General features: G+C 42.7%; 1 protein-coding gene across 1 annotated transcript in view; it reads right to left on the bottom strand.

The window, feature by feature from the left end:
* Positions 1-19,442, bottom strand: part of ATOSA (atos homolog A) — a 160,619-nt gene extending 141,177 nt beyond the window's left edge. The window contains exon 1 of the mRNA XM_074394229.1: positions 19,371-19,442. The gene's annotated coding sequence lies outside the window, so the exon portion shown is untranslated. The remainder of the gene's footprint in view (positions 1-19,370) is intronic.
* Between the last annotated feature and the right edge of the window lie 6,097 nt (positions 19,443-25,539).

The following is a 25,539-nucleotide window of genomic DNA, read 5'->3' as shown; positions in this document are numbered from 1 at the left end:
TTTTTCCCCCCGTCTTGCAGCGTGAAAGAACCTAACCCAGTGACTTAACAATCCTAGCCTTTGCCTTCTCTTTCTTTCTTCAACTAAGGTCTGCAGAGAGTTGTTGAATACCCCACCTTTCCTGCCCATTAGGCAGGAAAACTGAGAATTCTCCCCCTGGGCCCCAGGGTTCCTCAGTAGGATTAAGCTCCAGTTGCCAATGGTGGTGACTTGCTTGATAATGAACCGTTTTTGGCTTCCTTTCCTTTTTCCGCCCTCACTTTCCTACTTGCCTACAACTATTTCCTGAGATCACCTCGCAAGTAAAATACTTGCACTCAAATCAGAGTATACTTTGGAGGAAACCCAAACTAAAACAAGATTCTTTTTTTTTTTTTTTTTGAGACGGAGTTTCGCTCTTGTTACCCAGGCTGGAGTGCAATGGCGCGATCTCGGCTCACCGCAACCTCCGCCTCCTGGGTTCAGGCAATTCTCCTGCCTCAGCCTCCTGAGTAGTTGGGATTACAGGCACGCGCCACCATGCCCAGCTAATTTTTTTTGTATTTTTAGTAGAGACGGCGTTTCACCATGTTGACCAGGATGGTCTCGATCTCTTGATCTGGTGATCTACCCTCCTCGGCCCCACAAAGTGACAAGATTCTTTATAAGTTCCCTTAGTGCAGGTCCATTGGTGGTAAATTCAATTTTTGTTTATCTGAAAACATTTTCATTTCATTCTTGCTCTTGAAAAATAGTTTTGATAGATGTACAGTCCTAGGTTGTCAGGTGTTTTCTCTCAAACTTTTGAAGTATAATTCTGCCGTCTATTGTCATGCATCTTTATAGGTAATCTGTCTTTTCTCTCTGACAAAAGATCTTCCCTTTGTCTCTGGTGTTCTGTAAATTTTACTATGATATATCTAGGCTTTTTTTTTTGAGATGAAGATTTGTTCTGTCGTCGGGCGCCAGGCTGGAGTGCAGTGGCTCAATCTCAGCTCACTGCAACCTCCACCTCCCGGGTTCAAGCAATTCTCCTGCCTCAGCCTCCCGAGTAGCTGGGACTGCAGGCACATGCTACCACGCCCAGCTAATTATTGTATTTTTAGTAGAGACGGGGTTTCACCATGTTGGCCAGGATGGTCTCGATCTCTTGACCTCGTGATCCACCCGCCTCGGCCTCCCAAAGTGCTGGGATTACAGGCGTGAGCCACTGCACCTGGCCAGTTTAGATTTTTAGGAAATTTATTTTTCTTGGTGGAGATTGCTCTTACTGGATCTGTGGATTCTTATCTTTCATCATTCTGGAATGTTCTTAGCAATGATCTCTTCAAATATTGCTTCTCTTGCAGTCTTTCTGATCTCTCCTTCTGAGACTCTAGTTAGACATATGCTGAACATTTTCTCATGTCTAAACATTTTAAGATCTCACTTTCAGTTAGCAAATTTTTGCTTCAACTGTTTCTAATCTATTTAATCCCTGCATTGAGCTTTTAAAAAATGCATATGTATGTATATATATATATATATATGTACATACATAGTAGATATTTTCAGAGTATATTAATTCAGTGGCTTCTATATTTATGTTCTTATTTTTCAAGTTCCATGGGAAACTTTTTTCAATCAGGTCTATCTTTTAAAAATTTTTTATTTTGGGCTGGGCACGGTGGCTCAAGCCTGTAATCTCAGCACTTTGGGAGGCCGAGGTGGGTGGATCACGAGGTCAAGAGATCGAGACCATCCTGGTCAACATGGTGAAACCCCGTCTCTACTAAAAAACTACTAAAAATTAGCTGGGCATGGTGGTGCGTGCCTGTAATCCCAGATACTCAGGAGGCTGAGGCAGGAGAATTGCCTGAACCCAGGAGGCGGAGGTTGTGGTGAGCCGAGATCGCGCCATTGCACTCCAGCCTGGGCAAGAAGAGCGAAACTCCGTCTCAAAAAAAAAAAAAAAAAAAAAAAAATTTATTTTGTAGAGATGGGGTCTTACTATGCTGTCCAGGTTGGTCTTAAACTCCTGGGCTTAAGCAATCCTCCTGCCTTGGCCTCCCCAAGTGCTGGGATTACAGGTGTGAACCACTGTGCCTGGCTACCGTCATCATTTTTGATTGTCTCTTTTTTCTTTGTATGTGATTCTAATTTCTATTTCTGTAGACATTTCATACAGTATTATTTTATACTCTTTATCGGATAATTTTAGTATTTAAAGTTTTGGGAGGGTGCTAACTCTGTTTGTTTGTTTTTTTTTTTTTTTCTGATGCTCACTCACGGTTTCTCTTCCCACTATTTTTGTTTTGTTTTGAGACAGGGTCTTGCTCTGTTGCCCAGGCTGGAGTACAGTGCCTTGATCACAGCTCACTGTAGCCTCAACCTCCTGGGCTCAAGCCAACCTCCTGCCTCAGCCTCCTGAGTAGCTGAGACTATAGGTCTGTGCCACCATGCCTGGCTAATTTTTATTTTTTTGTAGAGACCAGGTCACACCCTAAGTTTCCCAGGCTGGGTTCAAGTGATCCTCCCACCCTGGCATCTCAAAGTGCTGGGATTACAGGCATGAGCCAGGCCTCCTCTTCCCCCTGTTGATCTTTAGTAGTGATTGTACATTTGTTTGATTGTAATCTGTAGGAGACCTCAGGGTCTAAACTGAGACTGCTTTCTTTCAGAGGAAATTTTCATTTGCATCTGCACACAGGAGGCACTACCTACCTGGCAACCTCTGACCTCTTCATGGTCCTTGGCTTACTCTGAGGGCTAGGGTTCAGCCCCTTCACTTTGCTGTTGACCCAATTCTTAGGTTCTGTTACGGCCTGAATTATGTCCTTTTCAAATGCATGTGTTAAAGTCCCAACCACCAGTACCTAAGAATGCAACCATTTTAAGTTAAGGCCTTTAAAGAAGTGATTAACTTAAAATGAGGCCCTTAGGGTTGGGCTGCAATTCAATATGATTGGTGTCCTTATAGAGGAAGAGACACCAGGGAGGTGTGCCCACAGAGATGACCCTGGGAAGACGCAATAAGAGGGCCACCATCTGCTGACCCAGGAGAGCCGCCCCAGAAGAACCCAACCCTACCAGGATCTTGATTTTGTACTGCTAGCCTCCAGAACTGTGAGAAAATAAACTTCTATTGTGTAAGCCACCCAGTCTACGGTACTTTGTTATGGCAATTCAAGCAGACTAATATGGGCTTCATAGGGCAGTTTTAATATGGGCTTCATAGGGCAGTTTGCTCGGGTTTGCCCTTAGGGTAACTGCAGCTTTCCTGTGTACCTACTATGCCTCACTTGGATTCAGCTCATATTTTGATCCCTGACCCTGGGAAATTTCCCTTACTTCCTACAAGCTTACTGATGCAAAGAAAAGTGTGTTTCAGTGCAGGTCTAGCTGTTGTGCAGGAAACTGCGGAGTATCTGGTCTGCCACACTGCCTGAAGTGCCTGAGTCCGCTGCTTCGTTAAGTGCTGATTCGACTCTTCTTTCTTCTCTGATATCTTCCTGAGAAATCTTTTCCCATGAGTGCTTCCCTCCTTAAACTCTTAGCACTTATATATGAATTATTTATTGCCACTTAGGCTTCCTTAGAATTAGTCACCGGCACACCTGTAAACCCAGCACTCTGGGAGGTCCAGGTGGGTGGATCACCTGGGGTCAGGAGTTTTAGACTGCCATGGTGAAACCCCAGCTCTACAAAAATACAAAAATTAGCCGTGGTGAAACCCCAGCTCTACAAAAATACAAAAATTAGCCCTGGTGATGGGTGCCTGTAATCCCAGCTACTGGGGAAGCTGAGGCAGGAGAATTGCTTGAACCTGGGAGGCGGAGGTTGCAGTAAACTGAGATCACGCCACCGCACTCCAGCCTGGGTGACACAGCAAGACTTAAAAAAAAAAAAAAAAAAAAGAAAAAGAATTAGTCACCAACTGTTTCCTTGAAAACAGATGTTAGGTCTTAGACCTCTTCTCTCACACAGCTCATAGGACAATCCTAGACATAGTATGTGCTGATTTCACATTTCTGGAATGAGGGAATATAAAATAAAAAACCAAGAACCAGAAACCTGTTCACTGGCAATATTACATTAAACAGACTGCATGAACCATAGAATTGATTGTGGTTATTAAGTGGTCCAAACATGTTTTGTCAACAAAAAAGATCACATCTCAGGCCTGATGCACAGACAGCCTTTGAGTAGTTATGAAAAGACCTCTCATTGTTGGTAAGAAACACGCCTGAAAGGAAATGAAAATTGAAGTGGGTCAGATCAGTAATTCTAATTTACTTAGCAAGTTTTGATCTTCCTGAGAAACAACAAAAATAATAGAAACTAAATTTTTCTTGCACTGCCTCATACCCGAAAGGAAAATACAGTCACCTGTTGTGACTCATTTGCAGTCTATTTGGTAATGGTTTCCAGATTCTTCCTCCAATTAAAAAGTAGGGCAGAAGAACCAGGATTGTTTAGTTAGGTCTGTTTGGTAATAGGTTAGACCATAACGCCATAAAGTCACTTACAATAAGGGATCACAGTCTGTAAATGAATTTTGATTTAAAAAAATTACTGAGATTTCAGGGTTCTGCAATTAATTGGTTCATTTAGTCTTGCTGAAGAAACAAAAAGGAATGAAGTGTAAAACAAATATTTAATGGTCATAGAACCACATGGTCATAATAATTTTATTATATTGGGGTTTCATTTTTTAAAAGCTAATGCATGAATCCCAGTCAGGAAGAAGAGGGACGATGAGTAGTTAGGAAGCTGAAAGGGTAGGAAGAGAATGAATGGAGATGCAAATTGCAGAGACCGTAGCAGAGAGGAGTTGGCTTCCAAGGCTACTGTTTTAAGGAGACTCAGAAACCTAGAAGTAGCCCTCCTCCCTTCCAGCCCTAAAGGGCTTCCTGAGGGGTTCCAGCAAGCATTTGGAGTCTGAACAGCTATAAACTGTATACTACCCTGTCTCTGCCTTGCAACTAGGTATATTCTATAACTGTGATACAAGAGAATCCCATTCTCCATTGACTGAGGGACTGCCAGGAGGTCAGGGAAGCGCCTGCATCCCTCCTCAGTTCATCAGTTCTGTAAATCAACATTCCTCCGCTCCTTCTTCTGGTGAGAGAAAAAATCCATCCTCCCAAGCCTGCAAAGACTGACCGTGTAGCACACATGCTTCACCTTTGGTCCTCATCTCACAGACAGGAAAATCCATTTCCTGTTGACTTGGCTTGGCTCACGCACGTGCCATTACATCTTATGACTAACGCATGCCACCTTCGGAAGAGAACCTAAATAAACTACCTGTCGTTCTAGTTCTTTTGTAATAAACCTAAATTTGGTTTCTCTTCCTGGTCTGGTTAAGGCAGGTGCTATGGAGGTAACTTTTCTATCCCCTTCCCCAAGGGTGTAAGGGTAAAGTTAGCAAACCACTGCACTGCCGTTCTGCTTCAGAAACAAAAGGACAGCAGCCAAAGGTTACTGGAGAAGATAACAGTTTTCACTTATTGCAGCTTTTATGGTCTAATTCTCCAAGGTGCATAAGACCAGCATATTGAGGTAGGGCAAATGATTCTAAAAGTGTCATATCGCAGCTTTCTTGTCTAATAGTATACCCTGGAGAATATCTGAAACCCTGTGTAAGCCAACACCAAGGTAAAAATGCCTCTCTCTCCTCTGGCTGGGGGAGAGAGCAGGCTCCCCCTATAGAGGGACAGTAAAGGCCATAGCCACACTTGCTCAAGGATAGGCCATCATACAATGTCTCCCGGAAGCATGGTCGGCTTCGTCTTGAACTGTCACCCTAACTTCAGAAGTGTTGGGAAGAAGGGCTTTCTTCTAGCAAAAACTGCCTCTTCTACCTTAATAACCAGGTAGCCAGCCACCTGAAATTCTTTCTCTTTTTTCCTTAAAAAAAAAAAAAAAAGACTGTCTTGCTATATTGCCCAGGGCAGTCTTGAACTCCTGCTTTCAAATGATCTTCCTGCCTAGTCCTCCCAAAGTGCTGGGATTACAGATGTGAGCCACCCTACTTGGTCAGCCACCTGAAATGCTATCAGTGACAGATTCCTTTAGCTGAAGTCATGTTCAGATGTAATCCTCTCAAAAATGATTACATTATCCATGAATGTACTAAACAAAACAATGTGTGGTTATTGAAAAAAGTCATATATGCACATAGTAAAGCAAAAATCAAATAGTACAAAAGCATATATAGCTGAGCACAGTGACTCATGCCTGTAATCCCAGCACTTTGGGAGGCCGAGGTGGGAGGATCACTTGAAGCTAGGAGTTTAAGACCAGCGTGGGCAAAAAGCAAGACCCTTGTTTCTACAAAAAACAAAAATTAGCCCGACATGGTGATGCATGCCTATGGTTCCGGCTAGGGGAGGCTGAAGTGAGCTACTACTGCACCACTGTACTCCAGTCTGTACCATGGAGTGATACCCTGTCTCCAAAGGAAAAAAAAACACAATACATTAAAATTAGTTTTCGCCGGGCGCGGTGGCTCACGCCTGTAATCCCAGCACTTTGGGAGGCCAAGGCGGGTGGATCACAAGGTCGAGAGATCGAGACCATCCTGGTCAACATGGTGAAACCCCGTCTCTACTAAAAATACAAAAAATTAGCTGGGCATGGTGGCGCGTGCCTGTAATCCCAACTACTCAGGAGGCTGAGACAGGAGAAATGCCTGAACCCAGGAGACGGAGGTTGCAGTGAGTCGAGATCGCGCCATTGCACTCCAGCTTGGGTAACAAGAGAGAAACTCTGTCTAAAAAAAAAAAAATTAGTTTTCTTCTTCCTTAATACCCTCAGTTTCCCAGTGACTCCCCGTCTCTCCAACCCCCATCCCCCGGCAGTCATACTCAGCAGCTTTATCTGGCTTCCTGAAATACTCGCACACGTTCAGGCAGATGGATATATGCCCCTCCCTCTTTCTGCCTCCTTGCTTTTGCTCCAAGGGTAACTCAGCACTCGCAGAGGGATTTCATCCTCTCCAGCAGGAGCCCGGGGCTCCACAGTCACCACAACAGAGGGCAGAAGCTGACTTGGCTGAAGGATGATTAAGAGGCTCAATATTTCCTTCAACAAACAAACAAAAATTGCCAAGGTCATCTTAAGGTAGCTCACTTTAGGAAGACCTAAGCTCATCAAACGTAGTATTTATTCAGTAAAACCTGGTAAATGTTTTGGGAGTAAGTCAAGTTTTGCCCTGAGAAGTGTTGTAAACTTTGAGAGCAACGTGGCTCTTCACGGGTCTAGCCTTCTTCTACCTGACTTTGTTGCGGCTACTCTTGGTTTTGTCCCTTATGGGTTTAGGGTACAGGTAGAGACCACGCAGAGCCCTTGTGAAAGAAGAAGGGGTTGGACCTGACCCAGAACCAGGAGTGGGATCAGGGTGGGGGTGTAAGTCAAAAATAAAAAGACAAATCCATTTCCCAAGAGAACACAGGGGATTTGCCTGCAGAAGCCTGAAATATTCTGATTTCTGTATAAACATCGCATGCTTGTGACTTACTAGATTCTACAGGTAGAGTTAAATAGACTGCATCCATATAATGAATAAGTAAGCAGGTTTTATGTTTCATGAGGTTAAGATAAATGTGGTCTAATTGAGCAGTACCAGTTTGATACATGCTTGATACTTTATATAACTTATATAATTATCATTTATGTCACTCAGTTTTTCTATGTGACACTTCCTCCATTTATAAGACACATTTAGAATTCTGTCAGATTAGAAATGTTTACCTTGAATCTCAAACTTTTAGATCTGACTTCCAGGTTACAAGAAATTCAAAGAATAGAGAAAAAGCTAAATAAGAAGTTGTTAGACACATGCAGGAGGCCTGGCATTTGGCAGGTCACCTGATGCCCTGTCAATAGTTAGTAGCACGACAGAAAGAGACTGTTAGAGCTTGAGAGACTATAGGGGCATTAAAAAAACAGGTGCAATGTCTGGTTTCGTACTGGCTCTTAGTTTAGACAAATCAAGTATAAAGGACATGTTTAGGGCAATTTGGGAAATTTGAGTTTTAACTAGGGATTATATATTAAAGAATATGATTATTTTATTTTAACATTAAAAACAAGTGCAATGTATAGTCTTATACTGAATCTTAGTTTAGAGAAACCAAGGATAAGGGGCGCTTTTAGGACAATTTGGTAAATTTGAATTTTAACTAGGAATTATATATTAAAGAATATAATTATTTTGTTTTAGCATTAAAGAACAAGTGCAACGTATGGTCTTTTATCGAATCTGAGTTTAGACAAACCAAGTATGAAGGACATTTTTAGGACAATTTGGGAAATTTAAGTTTTAACTAGGAATTATATATTAAAGAATATAATTAATTTATTTCCTTTTTCCCCAGAAAATCCTTATGCAAAAAGGAATATAATCATACCATTTGGCTAAATGTAAAAATGTTATTTTGTCTCTAAAAAAGTTTTATTTGCAAAAGATATACCCTGAGGTTTAAAAAACGGTGTTTTTTCTCCCCTTGAACTTTGAGTTCTTAGCATAAAGGTTACCACACCAGGACAAACGTGGCTGTGCTACATTTTCATTTTTGTGCTGGTTGCTCAGAAGCAAGTGTCATTTTTGACAACTAGGATGGGGTGTGTGGAGAGGAAATTACAGCAAATCAAAATGTTTGCAGCCATACGTGGCTATCATTCTTGAGTTACCTCTTTGTGGGTATTGAGTTCTTGTATTGAGTTTTGCACCGTCAGCAGGGCAGGGCGTGTGTTATGTAAAGCCAGGGTTCTTGCATCACTGTATTCAAGCCCTCTTACCCACATCCTATCACATTCTGCTGCAGATGTAGCAAGAAGTTCCAAAGCAGCCAAAACAAAACCAAAAAGCCTGTCCCGGGACTACAACCTGCACTCTGGGTATATTATGAATCCAAATGAACAACGAAGACTCCCTGCTGGGAGGGAGGGCAGAGGGAAGTTACTTGGGGCTTCAGGGCCTTCCACACATAGAAACCTCAGAATCATGTCTGAGCCTCTCTTTTCTAAGGAATCCCTTCTTAGGAGGAACCAGTGAGAAGAACCAACTGTCATCTGGGCCCTCCAGCTTCCTGGGCTGGAAGATTTGGACTAAACCCTGAGGTTGCCACAGAGACATCTGCCCCCAGTGGCCCCCGGCCTGAGCCTGGACCTGAGAGTCAGGAACCACTCCCATTGGAATTGCCTCTTTAAGCTCATTCCTGTCTGTCATAATATCCCTGAAGCCGCGGCCCCAGGGATCCCCGCTGAATTGCGGCTGATTCAGAAGGCCGTGTCCCACACATCCTTCTAAGTCGTTGCTCTGCTGAGTGGGCTGGGAGGACGTGCAGCCTCTGGGCAGTGAAGGTTGACTGAGTATTTTGATAGCGCTGGGGAGTTCTCTGAGCAGGCACCACCATGCCCATTTGTCCATTAGCAGTAGGCTATGGATTAGAACTGGTAGAAAGGATATCTTTAAATAGATTTCTTTGTTTGTTTGTTTGGTTTGGGGCCTAGTGATTGAGGTCACTCTGGGAAAAGCTTCAGGAAGCTCTGGTCAGAAACTCTGGGTTTTGCATTTCACAACCATTATCCTTCCACCAGGGGAAAGAAAAGGTTAGTTAGATGGGGTAGAGAAATGAGGAGGAGAAGGAAAATCAGAGTATGAAACATAATTGAAATACATATTAATATTTTATATGTCTAAGTCATGGCTGGGAGGGTTCTGCTTAGTTGGCAAACTCAGCTTCATCAGGGAACCCTTGCTATCTGCAGCTGAAATGCAACTCAGATCCTCGTCACCTTTGAGTCTGTCCTTCACAGATAAAAGACGTGACTTTAGAATGGGTTTCTGCACTGTGGAAGGGGGAAGAGCCTTATTAAATGTCAGCTTCGTATTTTTTTTTATTTGGAGACGGAGTTTCGCTCTTGTTACCCAGGCTGGAGTGCAATGGCACGATCTCGGCTCACTGCAACCTCCGCCTCCTGGGTTCAGGCAATTCTCCTGCCTCAGCCTCCTGAGTAGCTGGGATTACAGGCACGTGCCACCATGCTCAGCTAATGTTTTGTATTTTTAGTAGAGACGGGGTTTCACCATGTTGACCAGGATGGTCTCGATCTCTTGACCTCATGATCCACCCGCCCAAAGTGCTGGGATTACAAGCTTGAGCCACTGCGCCCGGCCGAGCTTCGTATTTTAAATAAATCTCTTGGCCACCACGGTGGCTCATGCTTGTCACCCCAGCACTTTAGGAGGCCAAGGTAGGAGATCCCTTGAGCCCAGGAGCTGGAGACCAGCCTGGGCAACCTAGCGAGACCATTTCTACAAAAAATTTTAAAATTAGTCGGGTATGATGGTGCACACCTGCAATCCCAGCTACTCGAGAGAATAGCTTGAGTCCAGAAGGTCAAGGCTGCAGTGAGCTATGACCACACCACTGCACTCCAGACCGGGTGACAGAGCAAGACCCTGACTCAAAACAAAGAAACAAAAAACCCAACAAAACATGTTCCTTGACTTCTCTGGGGCTCAGGAGCTAACAGATAACTGAGATAACTGTGGTCAGGTATGGGCTCGGCAGCTGCACATGGTGAGCAGATCTGGGGTTTGTGAGAGAAGACAGAAGAGAATTGAGTGGAGCTCTTTCCAGGCCCACAGCAAAAAATTATACATTTGGAGGCTGGGCATAGTGGCACACACCTGTAGTCCTACCTACATGGGAGGCTGAGGCAGGAGGATTGCTTGTGCTCAGTAGTTTGAGGTTGCAGAGAGCTGTGATCACAGCACTGCACTCCAGCCTAGGTGACAGAGGAAGATATATATGCATATATAGAGACACACACATACATACACACACACAAATATATATATTTGGCTATAGTTTTAGTTTTAAAATATATTTTAAATGATGGAACTCCCTATACTAGCATATAATTTATAATTTCTTTGTAATTCATTTTTAGAAAGTATTAAACATTTGCAAGTTGCCGTTTATTCTTCTTTCACCAGTGTGGTATTAATCACCCAGCAGAGACAGAGCCTGGCGCCCCAGGCTAGGGCAAAGGGTCGGGGTAGGGTGGGGATGGGGCAGGGCTGGGTAATTTTTGCTCCAAACCTTACATCGTTGTTTACAAGTTAATTCCTCTCTGCCTCATCATGTTAATCCCCATAAAAATAGCATCTCCCTATGATGACTGTCCATCAAATAATGACTCTGTTACTCTCTGCTCCTGTGTTCCGGGTATGTCATTGCTGTACCTCCCTCTTTTTAAGCTCCCTTTTCCCTGGGGTTTGCTTATGGTAAACTGGTCAAGTGCTGCCACCTACCGGCCACAGTGTATAAACTAAGGAGCTGCGTCTGGAAAAAGTTAAGGCCCAAGGTGCTCGTGTTAAAAGTGACTGGATTGCTGCTTGTTAGCGACCTATCAGGCAGAGAAAGAGTTCACAACCGTGCTTTCAGGGAAAAACGAATTTTGACATAGTTGTCTAATGAGTGTTAAGACTTTTTATGTTTGAATAGTTTGAGATTCACAGAAAGGTCGCACAAGTGATACAAGTTCTGCTTGGCCTTTACTCCGTGTTCCCAAATATTAACATTCCTAATAGTAACTGCAGAACAATGACTGAAACCAGGAAATGAACACTTGTGCAATACAGTTAAATACTCCACAGGCATAATTTGAAGTTTGCCAGCTTTCTCACGAATGCTCTTTTTCTTGTTCGGGATCCAGTGATTTAGGATCCTTTATTATATTTAGTCGTCATGTCTCCTGGACTCCTCTAATTTGTGACAGCTCCTCCATCTTTCTTGACCTTCACAATTTTTTTTTTTTTTGAGACAGGGTCACCCAGGCTGAAGTGCAGTGGCATGACCAGCAGAGTTCACTGCAGCCTCGACCTCCTGGGCTCAAGTGCTCCTCCCACCTCAGCCTCTTGAGTAGCTGGGACCACAGGTATCTGCCACCACACCTGGTGATACCACACTCATCCAAATCTCATGTCAAATTTAATTCCCAAGTGTTCAGAGAGGGACCAGGTGGGAGGTGAATGGACACGGGGGTGGTTTCCTCCATGCTGTTCTCATGATAGTGGCTGAGTTCTTATGATATCTGATTTTTTTTTTTTTTTTTTTTTTAAGAGATGGGTCTCACCATGTTGGACAGCATGGTCTCAAACTCCTGACCTTGTGATCCACCTACCTCGGCCTCCCAAAGTGCTGAGATTATAGGCATGAGCCACTGTGCCCAGCTGATCCTTTTGTTTTATAAGGCAGTTTTCCTTTGCTGGCTCTCCCATGACTGCCACCACGTAAGACGTGTTTGCTTCCCCTTCTGTCATGATTGTAAGTTTCCTAAGGGGTCCCCAGAGCTGTGGAGCTGGGGATCAATTAAACCTCCTTTGTTCATGAATTACTCAGTTTTGGGTAGCATCTTTCTTTATAGCAGTATGAGAATGGACTAATACACCCGGCTAATTTATATATTATACACACACACACACATACATATATATACACACATATATACATACACACATATACATACATATATACACACACACATATATATACACACACATATATATATACATACACACATATACATATATATAACACACATATATATATAACATATATATGTGTGTTTATACACACACACACATATATATATATATATATACATATTTTTTTTTCTTTGTTGCCCAGGCTGGTCTTGAATTCCTGGGCTCAAGCCATTTGCCTGCCTTGGCCTCCCAAAGTACTGGGATTACAGGATTACAGGTATGAGCCACTGTATCTGGTGACCTTCACATTTTTGAAGAGCAATGATAGTTATCTTGTAGAATGTCCCTCAGTTTGTCTGCTATTTTCTCATGATTAGGTTGAAGTAAACCTGTCTTTGTCAAGAATACTACCATGTTCTTAGTGCATCATATGAGGAGATGCATGATGTTGATATGTCTTTTTTATTAGTTGCGATACTTTCGGCTCTTTGTTAAAGTGGTGTCTGTTAAGTTTCTCTGGTTTAAAGTTAGTATTTTTCCTTTGGAATTAATAAGTATTGCTGGAAAACACTTTGAGATTATGCAAAAATCCTGTTTCTTACCGTACTTTACCTACTGACTTTAGAATTCCTGGATGATTGTTGCCTGCAGCAATTATTAATGTGGTATTTGTTTGCATAGTTGTGATAACCTATTTTCATCTCTCCTACATTTTAAAATAGAAATTCTACTATAAGAGCTGTTCCTTTAGAAATGGGAACAGCTCTTTATTTATTTATCTATTCAATTATATATTTAGCTCAGTATGAACTCATGCATATTTTATTCTGTGGGCTATAATTCAATAATATCATTATTTATTTTGTCATTCAGATGATCCAAGCTTAGGCTTTGAAAGTTCTTTTAAGCTAGCTTCTGTGCCCTTTGACCTACCCCATAATTTTTAAAAACAGCTTTCTGGAGGTAAAATTGACAAATGCAAATTTTGCTAATTTACATTATATAACTTGATGTTTTGATATATATAAATCCATATCAAATACATGTATATATATCATATATATATATCTATGTCAGCTTTTCCAGACACCTCACAGAGCATACCATGTCATTCTCAATGTGTGAACTCAGAAAAGGGCATGTGAAATCCTATTCTCTGAGTACAATTACCCAATTACTACCCAATTATCACAATTACCCAACAAGTACCCAACACAATTATCACAAGTATCCAACCCAGGACCTCAGGACCTTGGCATTTTATGTCACAAGATGTTTCCTCTTTTCTATCCCTGATTGCTATGTCTCCTAAGAAATAGACTTGGCATGACCACAGTAACAATTATGAAGAAGTTACATAGGTTTAAAAAAAATCTTTAAGCGTGGGTGCAGTGGCTCACGCCTGTAATCTCAGCACTTTGGGAGGCCAAGGTGGGTGGATCTCTTGAGGTCAGGAGTTTGAGACCAGCCTGGCTAACATGGAGAAACCCTGTCTCTACTAAAAACACAAAATTAGCTGGGTGTGGTGGTACATGCTTGTAAACCCCAACTACTCGGGAGGTGGAGGCAGGAGAACTGCTTGAACCTGGCAGGTGGAGATTGCGGTGAGCCGAGATGGCACCGTTGCACTCCAGCCTGGGCAACAAGAATGAAACTCCATCTCAAAAAAATAAATAAATAAAAATAAAAATAATCTTTGAGTCCTGAAGCTTTCTGAACCACTGACGTGTGTGGCTGCTGGCTTCCTTGCTGAGCAGGCATGTGAACATCGGCTTGGTGCTTTTATTTTTGGGCAGGGAGAAATGGCAGAGAAGGAGCTCTGAAAAGCATCTCCTCTACAAAGGCAATAAGAACATGGGCAAAAGTGGTCAAAATCAACTTTTTCAGAACTCTGGAAATTATCCAAAGGCTTGCAATAATTGGGGGAATGCTTAAGCAAAACAGGCCGAATCTCCGTAAGAACAGCCAGATAGGTGACTTTTTAACTTGGGCTATTCCTATCCCCTCTGATATGGCATTACAGGATTTATTGAGAAATTATTTTAGTCAGTTAGAGAGGGTAAACGAGTTCTCAGTGGGATTTTCCTGTAATAAAAAGCAGCCCCCAAACCACTGCTTTACTAACAGAAAGCAGCCTGAGCAATGGAGCCGCAAGCACAGACTGCTGGAAGCCGGGCACATTCAATATGGCCGTTTCCACTCCCTTTTCTTTGTTGCCACATGTGTGGGTATCATGGCACTGGCCAGGTAAAACCACATGTACAGGTGTCACGGTGACAGCCAGGTAGAAGTCACATTTGCATAATAAATGATTAGGGTGGGAGGGCCAGTTTCTTCCCTGGCTATGTAAATGGCACACTTGGTCAAACCAATCCCATGGGCCCTATGCAAATCAATCACTGCCTCAGCAAACCTTTCTACAAAATCAACCACGTTCTGTCCCTGAACCCAGAAACCCTCTCTTGGGCAACCTGTTTTCTTAATACAAGGAAGCTTTCTCTCTCTGTCCTTCTTTTTCTATTATACTTTCTGCTCTTAAACCCACTCCTCGTGTGTGTCCGTGTCCTTAATTTTCTTGGTGCATGACAATGAACCCTGGGTATTTACAATGGAGCTGTTTTTATTTGAGGGTTCATCCAGGATGGAAAGTAGAAACATCAAAGCAGTGAGTATGGAGTGAACCTCAAATCTGTCTTTGAATCTCAAGGTTCTCAACTTCCATTTTAATATGCTTTGAACCAGTTTCCTTTCAGGATGGAGTATGTCGCCATTGTGTGAGGCTGGGAGAATTCCTGGAGCAACTAAGGGTTTCTGAACAGGGCACACCCTGATGTTATAAACCCAGCCCGTGACAGCACATCTGGGGGTTGGTAATGGATCTCCAGCTATTTTGTCACAAGATGTTTCTTCTTTTCTATCCCGGATTGCTATGTCTCCTATCCTCTCTGCCTATGCAATGTGCAGGAAGTCTTGCAGTTCAGGGAAACAGTTCTGTTAGGAAAGATCGGTAAATGCCATAGTGCTGGTGAGCACGTGGTATTTCTAAGCGAATAGGCCACCCAATACAAATAGAAATCCTCTTCATGAGGCACATGGTAGGTCCTTTGCTGCAACATTGTACTTTCCCTAATTCTCCTCCCAATTTGCACCTCTAGAAATCAGACTTTATGCGCCTTCTGTGAGTGGGAAACCTCTGCCTTTAAGAATTAAGAGTAAAATGTCCTTCATAGCCAAATTTAGTTCCAATACTGTCTCATCAGCAGGAAAATTGCCATTAGGTTTCTACATTTCTTTAAGGCACATATTTTGCGTCCAATTAGAATAGTACTTAATTAGTAAGGGTATTTAAGTCTGGAAGTTAACCAGAACCATTTTCTAAGGGTAAATGTGTTTTAAAAAACATTTTAAAAGTAAAAAAGTCATTCCCCGGAATTAGCAGGGCCATCATAGCAGGCAATCTAGCACATTCCCTCTATTAAAGGAGCCTTGCCCAAAAGCAACTGTCACATAGTCTCTCTAGAGATCCAGTTTTTGGGGAGGCACTTCCATCATACACGTTTAGGAAGTCAAAAGGGAATCACAAGCAGATAACTAGGGCTATGTGGGTAATTGTGGCTAAATCTCTTTACTTAGTTCATCTGGTTCCACGGCTTGGAAGGCCACACCTACAACCATGGGTGGCTCATTTAATAGGGTGCTGGGACCCAGGAACCAAGGAGAGAAAACAGTTGTGGGGACATTCCCACTGTCTGCCTCTGCAACCTGGGTCACAGTGAAAGGAGGGAGACTAAAAGGACATTTTTATTCTCACTTCCTTTTCTAGATGGGTAATAGACCAACTGCAGCTTTCACCCCTCTGGAGTGCACTCCAAAACACTGGACCCTGTCCAGCCTGTGGTGCAGACTACTGGAAATCAAACTCTCCCTGGAGACCTAGGTGACCACGGTTAAGAACCAGTCTCAGAGAACTCCTTCAACCTCAGAACTTTAAAGAGAAAAGTGACTCACTTTCTTTTGCACAAGGGCATGGCATTTTTACTAAACCTTTCCAGCCTTGTAAGATTAACCCAGCTTTTAACAGTCACATCAGGCAGGCATTTAGAGAATCATTTCCCGGAATTAGAAAAGCAACTGCCAGCGGAACCATCCAAGAATCCTCCTTACTTGGGGCCACTTCAAATTCCCTTCTCGTTGTAGGCAAATGAAGGAAGGCTTAGGCCAACTTTCTGATAACCCCAATAGGTATATAGAAGCTTTTCAAAAAATAACTCAGGTGTTTCAGCTCACATGGAAGGATGTTACGCTGCTCCTAAACCAAACCCCAACCACAGCTGAAAAGCAGGCAGCTCTGCAGGGAGCAGAGAATTTCAGAGAGGAGCAACGTATCTCCTATAACGCAACAAAAGGGGGAAAAGGAGACAGGGAAAGTGAAGACATAATAGAAACACCATTCTCAATAAAACAGAAGCAGTTACTCTTAACAACCATGATTGGAACTCCAATAACTCTGCAGATTAATGGAAAAGGAAACACTTATTACTATGCATTTTAGAGGGCCTACGAAGAGGCCAGACCTCTCAATTATCTGAACTGGCTAAGAGAGACCTAAAACCAGATGAGAATCCTGTAGCCTTTATGGGAAAGCTGAAAGAGTCACTAAAAAAGCGCACCTCCTTATGCCCTGATTCAGTTGAGGGACAGCTTATTCTAAAGAACAAGTTTATTACACAGGCAGCCCCTGACATTAAAAAGGAAGCTACAGAGGCAAGCTGTAGGACCAGACAGCACCGTAGAGAGCCTCCTGAAGGTGACCACTTCAATCTTTTATAAGAGGGACATGGAGGAGGTCCAAGAGAAAGAGAGGAAGCTCAGAAGAAGCTTTTTTTTTTTTTTTTTTTTTTTTTTGCTGTGAAGATATTTTATTAGGTCAAACTACTTGCTATGAAAATGCTTTAAAATGCAACAGAAGATGTAAAGACTCAAAGAAGTGCGTAGTGACAACGGCTCTCAGAACACACTAAAAAAATCCACACTGCTTCCCCCTTTACCTAGAAAAGGAAGCTTCTAGGCTACCTCCTCCTCCTCAACATACTCCTCAAACTTCTCCTCAGCTGTGGCATCTTGGTATTGCTGGTATTCCAACACCAAGTCATTAAGGTTGCTCTCAGCCTCGGTGAACTCCATCTCATCCATGCCCTCACCCGTGTACCAGCGCAGGACGGCCTTGCGCCTGAACATAACTGTAAACTGTTCAGAGATGCGTTTGAAGAGCTCTTGGATCGCTGTGTTGTTACCAATGAAGGTGGCCGACATTTTTAGCCCCCGGGGTGGGATGTCACAGACGGCTGTTTTCACGTTGTGAGGGAGGTAGCTGCTTTGCAGGCTTGCGAAGTCCAGGATCCCTGAGGTGCATCTGTTCCTTGTTACCAGTGTGGCAAGCCAGGGCTCTTTTTTTTTTTTTTTTTTTTTTTTTTTTTTTTGAGACGGAGTTTTGCTCTTGTTACCCAGGCTGGAGTGCAATGGCGCGATCTCGGCTCACCACAACCTCTGCCTCCTGGGTTCAGGCAATTCTCCTGCCTCAGCCTCCTGAGTAGCTGGGATTACAGGCACGCGCCACCATGCCCAGCTAATTTTTTGTATTTTTAGTAGAGACGGGGGTTTCACCATGTTGACCAGGATGGTCTCGATCTCTCGACCTTGTGATCCACCCGCCTCGGCCTCCCAAAGTGCTGGGATTACAGGCTTGAGCCACCGCGCCCGGCCTTGAGCCAGGGCTCTTAAAAAGGAGTGTCCAGACAGTGAGAAGCAGCCACCTCGAACCTGTCCGGCCTGTCATGCAGATCACTGGAGATCAAACTGCCCCTGGAGACGGAGGTCACTGGGTTCAGAACCAGTCTCAGAGATGGTCCAGCAGGACTGCTGGGTCCCGGGGCTCAAGCCCCCTGCTCCAGCAGGTCAAACTGCCATTACAGCACGGGAGCCCCAGGTGATTCTGAAAACTGAGCGAAAGAAAGTAGACCTCCTCTAAACACTAGCGTCAGCCTCTCGCCTCTCCCCACTTCCCGTAGCATGACCATAAGGGACGTCTGAAGAAGAACTCTAATCCAATATTTTTCTCAACCTCTTAGTTGCAGTTAGGAGGATCTAATTATTTTCACATGCCTCCAATCCACTACCAGGATAGCTCTACTAGTCAGAGAAGCCTCCAAATTAACCCTGGGAAGTAACTTAACTGTTTATGTCCCATGTAATATGGCAGAATTACTGTCCTCTAGGGGGAACTCTTAGCTAACAAACAGCCGATACAGCAAGCAGTACATAAGGCAGGATAAGCAGGAGTCACTCTAAATAACATCTCTCCCCAGACACAGGCACTCAATTAGCTGGACTAATAGCTCTTACAAGATGCACTTGTATTAAACAAGGAAAGGTAGCTGAAATTTACACTGACTCCAAGTAGGCTTTAGTTCTCCAGGATCACGCTGCCGTTTGAAAGGAAAGACATTTGCTTACTACTATAAGATCTCCTATAAAACATGGCCAGGAAATTAACAAGTTATTATCCTCAGTTTTCCTTCCATGAGAAATAGCAGTATGCATTATAGGGAACCTCAAAAGGGAACAGACCAAGTAGCTTAACAAACTAGGTTAGCTGATAGGCAGCTAAGTCAGCAGCAAGGAAGCCTCACACTTCAAGCCTTTCTGGTCTGGGAAGGTTCCATAAAAGAATTTAAACCTCGGTACTCCCCTGCAGAAATAAAGTAGGCCACTTCTTGAGAGTATACTTTCTAGACGTCAGAACGGCTGTGGTCAGAGGATGGCGAACGCCATTTGCCAGTCTCCAGTCAGCAAAGTCCTTAAAATCCTTCACCAAGCTTTTCACTTAGGAAAGGATAAAACTTACCACTGTGCTCGCCGTTTTCAGGCAGAAAATCTCTGAACCGGTTAAGCACGTGACCTCTCTGGCTCGCTTCCAACAGTAATGGGCACAACCGGCAGAAGCCCAACCCCAAGAAATAGAACCGCCTTGACTTGACCCAGGAGATTTGGTGTTAGTGAAAACTCCCCGCTTTCTCTCCTTCCCTAAGTCGAGCTGGGGAGGGGCCTACACTGTTCCTCTTTCCACGCCCCCTCGGCAATAAAAGTCACAGGTATCAACTTCTGAATACATCACGCTCAAGTCAAAGCCTGAAGAGTTGAGGGAGCAACCCCTGACAGCCCAGAGGAATATCCTGAATGTCAGTGTGAAGAAATAGAAGACCCTGAGCTTAAAATCATAAAAGATGAGTGACTCAGTGGGAGTAGGCATCTTACTCCCAGCTTTACCTCAACAAATACTTTTTTTCACTCCTACCCTTTCCTCTCACAATTCACTGCCAGATACTAGAACTTCTTTTTAGTGTATATATAAATTAAATTTATGTATATTAACATATATAAATATGTGAACATATATAAATCATATATGTAATATATATAATGTATTAATATATATATTTACAAGGAAATGTAAAATATTCATAGAATTGCGTAGTAACTCTACAGAACTGCAAAGGGAAATTGTATATCCTGGAAAGTAAAATTTTAAATGGAAATTATATACTACACCACTCTTGCAGAAATTGTTATACTCTACTGTTTGCAATAGAACTATACACTGTGGCACCACAAGGTGGAATTCTGGTTGTAAAATTCTACTTGCTGTAATATTTTGCCTAATTATCATCTTTATAACAGGCTTAATAATTGCAGAACAAAGTTAGTCAAGGTTGTTTTGCTTATTACCTTTATAGCAGGAATAACAGGGACAAGGAAGCACGGAAGTTTTACTATCACTGAGCTTGATGGAACTTTCTACTGCAGATTGGTAACATGGTGCACTCTAAGCTGTGGAAAGAAGGTTATAAAGAAAGAGATTGCATATAAGGAAGGATCTTGTATGGTAAATTCTTGTCCTGAAAGGAAATAACTAGTTGTTTAAGGAAAGATGTTTAGGGCAAGACAGAAAGTTTAAGTATGTTGTATGATTCTCTGTGGAAGTCATGAAAAAGTTCAATAATTAAAGAAAAGGAATTGCCAAGATTAACACTAAAATTAGTCACCCAATAATGTATTTCTTCCAATCATATTGCAAGTTATAAAAAATAGCCTAAACCTAAAATTATCTCCTAACAGCAAATCAAATAGGGAAAATGTATGTTTTTATCAAAGAAAAATGTTACTTTATATTAATGGTTCCGGTAAGGTACAGCAACATCTAGTGGAGGCCAACTGGTATTACAATCCATCGGGTTAACTAACGGGGATGAAGCTCTACTGTCATAGTTCAGGTCTATGATACCCCCACTAATAGTGGTAATCTTAATACCCATATTATAACCCTGTATTTTAAACCTTCTTGTAAAATTTATCTCTTTTTGCCTAGAAGCAATCAAACTCTAAATGGTGCTACAGACAGAGCCACATGTGGACACACCATTCTTCCGAAAACCCTTAGATCAATCTCAGGAGGAGTCCCAGCTGCTGTTCCCCTACACAACACTTCTTTTCAGCAGGAAGTAGCCAGAAAGAATCTTCATCTGACACCCCCTAACAGCAGTTAGCGTTACATCTCCTGATGGGGGAATAATACAGTAGTTATTAAGAATTATTTTAGTCCGTTAGAGAGGGTAAAAGAGTTCTCAGTGGAATTTTCCTTTAATGAAAAACAGCCCCCAAACCATTTCTTTACTAACAGAGAGCAGCCTGAAAGGTCAGGCTGCAAGCACAGATACGCAAGCTTTCAGCTTACATATGTAGATGCCAGGAGGTGTGCCTGGAAGCCAGGTGCTTCAATATGGTGATTCCCGCTCCCTTTTCTTTGTCGCCACGTGTGCAGGTGTCACGGCACTGGCCAGGTACAAGTCACATTTCCATAATAAACAATTAGGGTGGGAGGGCCAGTTGCTTAGCGGGCTATGTAAATGGCAACCTGGTCAAGCCAATCCCCTGGCCCCTGTGTAAATTGATCACTGTCTCCTCAAGCCTCTCCACGAAATCAATTACATTCTGCCCCAAACCCGGAAACCCTCTCTTGGGCAACCCGCTTTCTGAACGTGAGGACGCTTTCTCTTCCCATCCTCTTATTTGTCTGCTAGAATTTGCGGTCCTAAACCCACTCCTTGTGTGTGTCTGTGACCTTACTTTTCTTGGTGTGAAACAACAAACCCCAGGTATTTGCCCCAGACAACGGAGCCATTTCAATTGTTTGGCTGTGTCCCCACCCAAGTCTCATCTTGAATTGCAATCCCCATAATCCCCACATGACTAAGGAGAGAGCTGGTGGGAGGTGATTGGATCAGGGGGAGATTCCCCCATGGTGTTCTCACAAGATCGGATGGTTTACTTTATAGGGGCTCTTCCCCCTTCACTCCTCACTCTCTCTCTTGCCTGCCACCATGTGAAGAAGGTGTTGCTTCTTTGCTTCCCCTTCCACTCTGATTGTGTTTTTTGAGGCCTCCCCAGTGGTGCGGAACCGTGAGTTAATTAAACTTCCTTCCTTTATAAGTTACTCAGTCTCGGGTAGTATCTTTATTGCAGCGTGAGAATGGACTCATATACCCTCCTCCCCAGCTCTGCAGACTCCTTAAAAACTAGTAGCTCTGCAGCCGCTGGAGTGGGAGGAGAGAGGAGAAGGGGCCTGGCTGTCTCTCAAAACACCATTCTCAGATGATGGTCATTATTTGACTTATCTGGAAGTTCTCTGGGAACCTCCATTCACTTGTAAACATTTTACCTTGCTCTGATGCTGGTGGGCTGAGGGAGGCCCCCAAATGCAGGTGGGACCTTGACTCCATTCAGTGTCCAGGATGTTGACATTATTGTGAGAAGGAATTCAAGGATGTGTGAGAAGGAATTCAAGGACGTGTCAGAGAATAGGGAAACCATGGAGATTCATTGTAAAGGGAAAACTCAGAAAAGGGAGAGTGCTTACTCAAGAGAGTCTCATAGTGGGGTTGGGGGTTTCTATCTTCATTGGTTTCTTTCACCAAAGGGGTGGAATATTCATTAAGATTCCTGGGAAAAGGTAGAGATATCTTGGACCTTTGGTGCCACTCAGTTTTACACCAAATATAGATGTTCCCATAACTGTCATGGTATTGGTGGGCATGTGATTGAGTATGTTAATGAGCATATAATGAAATCCTAGGAGAAACCAGGTCAAATCCAGAGCCATGTTGGGTCCAGTGAGTCTTAGCCATCTTGGTTCACACCCTGGCTCAGTCCCTAACTTCTGCAGCTATTTTGACAGTTTCCTTTTGCTTAGTCATGTGAAACTACTGCCTGGAATTTTCTCTTCTCTTGTGACCACCGTGTACTATTCCTGTCTCATCTCAGTTTCCACCATTCCCGAGGCATTTGTCAAAACCAGTCTGGGTGTGGTGGCTTATGCAAGTAATCCCAGCACTTTGGGAGGCCGAGGTGGGAGGATTACTTGAGCCCAGGAGTTTGAGAACAGTCTGGGCAATAAGGTAAGACTCTGTCTCCCACAAAAAACAAACAACAAAAACCAAAAACAATCAGGAATAATTGTTTAATACTGCAGTTGCCTGAGCCAGTAACAACAGTTGAGACCAACTGAAAAGCTGACCAGAAATCTTAAAGGAAAAGTTGGGGAATGAGATATGAAATGTGAAAGGAAAGTAAAAACTTGAGGCCGCAGTTCGCTCTACCAAAAGAAAAAAAATTAATCTGAAAGCTGAGTCATGTAAGAAGCTGCCTTTTCTTTTGCTCCTCAGCAGATGGCTACAGATCAAAGGTTAAATATCTTCACAGGTAGCTGCTCTTTGTTCACCTTATCTTAGATGACGAGCTGATTTACTGAAAGTGAGAGGAATATACAACTGACTTCCCCCTACTGCTCCTTTTCTCTTGCAACATGTGAGCAGCCATGCCTTCCTTCTTTCCCCTCAGTGCACTTTTCCCCTTTAAATACTGACGTGCTCAAATTCATCTTTGGAAAAAGGCACAGACCACAGATTGTGTCTGTGATTCTGTGTTTTTTTTCTTCCAGGCATGTCCTTAAACTCGGCCAAATAAACTTCTAAACTGATGGAGACCTGTCTCAGATAGGTCTTTTGCTTTACACCATTGAGTGCTTTGAAAAGTTTCAATATATTCCTGAGAATCTGGACCGCTCTGCACACCTGTGTGAGATAATCTCCTTTATTTAAAGTCAGCTGATTATGAACAGCAATCACATCCCCAAAATATCTTTGTGGTAACACCTAGATTAGTGTTAGATTGAGTAAGGGAGAACCAGAGACCAGTCAAGGTGACACATAAAACTGATCATCACAAGAGAGAACAGAGCTATACAGGAACAAAATGTTTGTATAGTATTGCAATTGATCTTAGTCAGCTTACCTCCTGGTATGCCCCAAAGCCCACTCATGACTATATATGTGAAAGTATTGAGAGATAAATGGGCATGTTATACGCAACCTAGTCTCCAAAGGTTCCAGGAGCATAATTATGTAAACATATTCATAGAGAATGATGAAGCAAATGTGACAAAATATAAAGCATTGTTAAATCTGGTTAACAGGTACACAGGAATTCTTTATGCGATCCTTGCAATTTTTCTGTAAGTCTGAAATTACTTCAAAATAAAACCTTTAAGAAAATGTCCACAAAAAGCTTTGTGTAAGAACATTAATATCACTGTCATGAAAAATAGCCAAGACTGGGGTCAGTGGCTTATGCCTAGAATCCCAGCTCTTTGGGAGTTCAAGACAAGCTTGGGCAACATGGCAAGAACCTGTCTCTACAAAAAACAAACAAACAAACAAAAAACCCAAAAAACAAAAATTAGTGGAGTATGGTGACATGTGCCTGTAGTTGCAGCCACTTGGAAGGCTGAGGCAGGAGGATGACGTTAGCCCAGGAGGTCCAGGTTGCAGTGAGCGGTGATCACGCCACTGCACTCCAGCCTGGGTGACACGTGGAGACTGTAACTCTAAATAAATAAATAAATAAATAAATAAATATTAAAAAAAAAAAAAGAGAGAAAGCAGTCCTGCTCCTATATTTAGAAAATGAAAAACCTTAGAATTTTTTTTTTTTTGAATTGGAAAACATCTGCATTTTAAGATATTTGCTGAACCTGCAATCGCAGCTACTAGGGAGGCTGAGGCCTGGGATGATGAGCCTAGGAGTTTGACACTAGCCTGTCAATCAATCTGTCTATCTAATCTGCTGATAATAAATATAGCTAAGATTTATTGAGGATTTATATGCCAGGCACTGGGCTAAGCTTTATCTACTTCTGGTGTCTAATCCTCACAACCGTCTTGTAATGTAGATATGTATGCCTATGTTACAGGTGAGGAAACTGAGACTGAAGGAAGTTAAGTAATTTGCCCAAGGTCTTACAGTTAGTAATCAACACAGCAGGAAAGCCACACATGGTTTCCCTGTTCGCTGAGCCAGGCCTCTTCATCAGTTACTACATTCTATTAAAGAGGACCGCTATTTCCTTGCCCGCCCCTACCCTAAGCTTCTGAGACACGTGAATACCCACACAGGTTATTTTACTGAGGAGGCCTTTTAAGGACTATCCTCTCTAATAATAATTTTTACTTCTTCTGAGAGTCAATCAGGTTAATATAAGTGGCTAATCTCTAGAAACAGAATGTCTACTTTCATTTAAAAGCATTATTTTGCTACACTAGAGAACACCTCTTTTTATTTCCCTGAATTAATCTTTCTTTGACCAGGGCACTGGGTTTTGTTCTCCAGCGCATTGTCCTCTCCGTTTCACCCTTCCTCCAAAGAAAATCAACGAGCTACTTGCTTAGGATTTCAGGTAGAAGAAAAACAAAAGAAGGCAAGAATTGTCTAAATTTAAAGTGCTGGAAAATCCAACATTTTATTTACTACATTTTGGTGACTACATAAATGCTGAAACATTTTAACACTGAAAAGCATGATGGCATCATCACTTGCTTATTTTTCTTTTTTGCTTAGCAAACGCAGCAGATGATATTGCACGGCATAAAGTGAGAACAGTAGCGAAGCTTAAAATAAATGAA

The sequence above is a fragment of the Saimiri boliviensis genome, chromosome 2 (assembly GCF_048565385.1).
Source record: "Saimiri boliviensis isolate mSaiBol1 chromosome 2, mSaiBol1.pri, whole genome shotgun sequence".
Taxonomy (NCBI): Eukaryota; Metazoa; Chordata; class Mammalia; order Primates; family Cebidae; genus Saimiri; species Saimiri boliviensis.
Note: the sequence above shows the minus strand (reverse complement) of the source record. Positions and strands in the feature narration are given on the sequence as shown.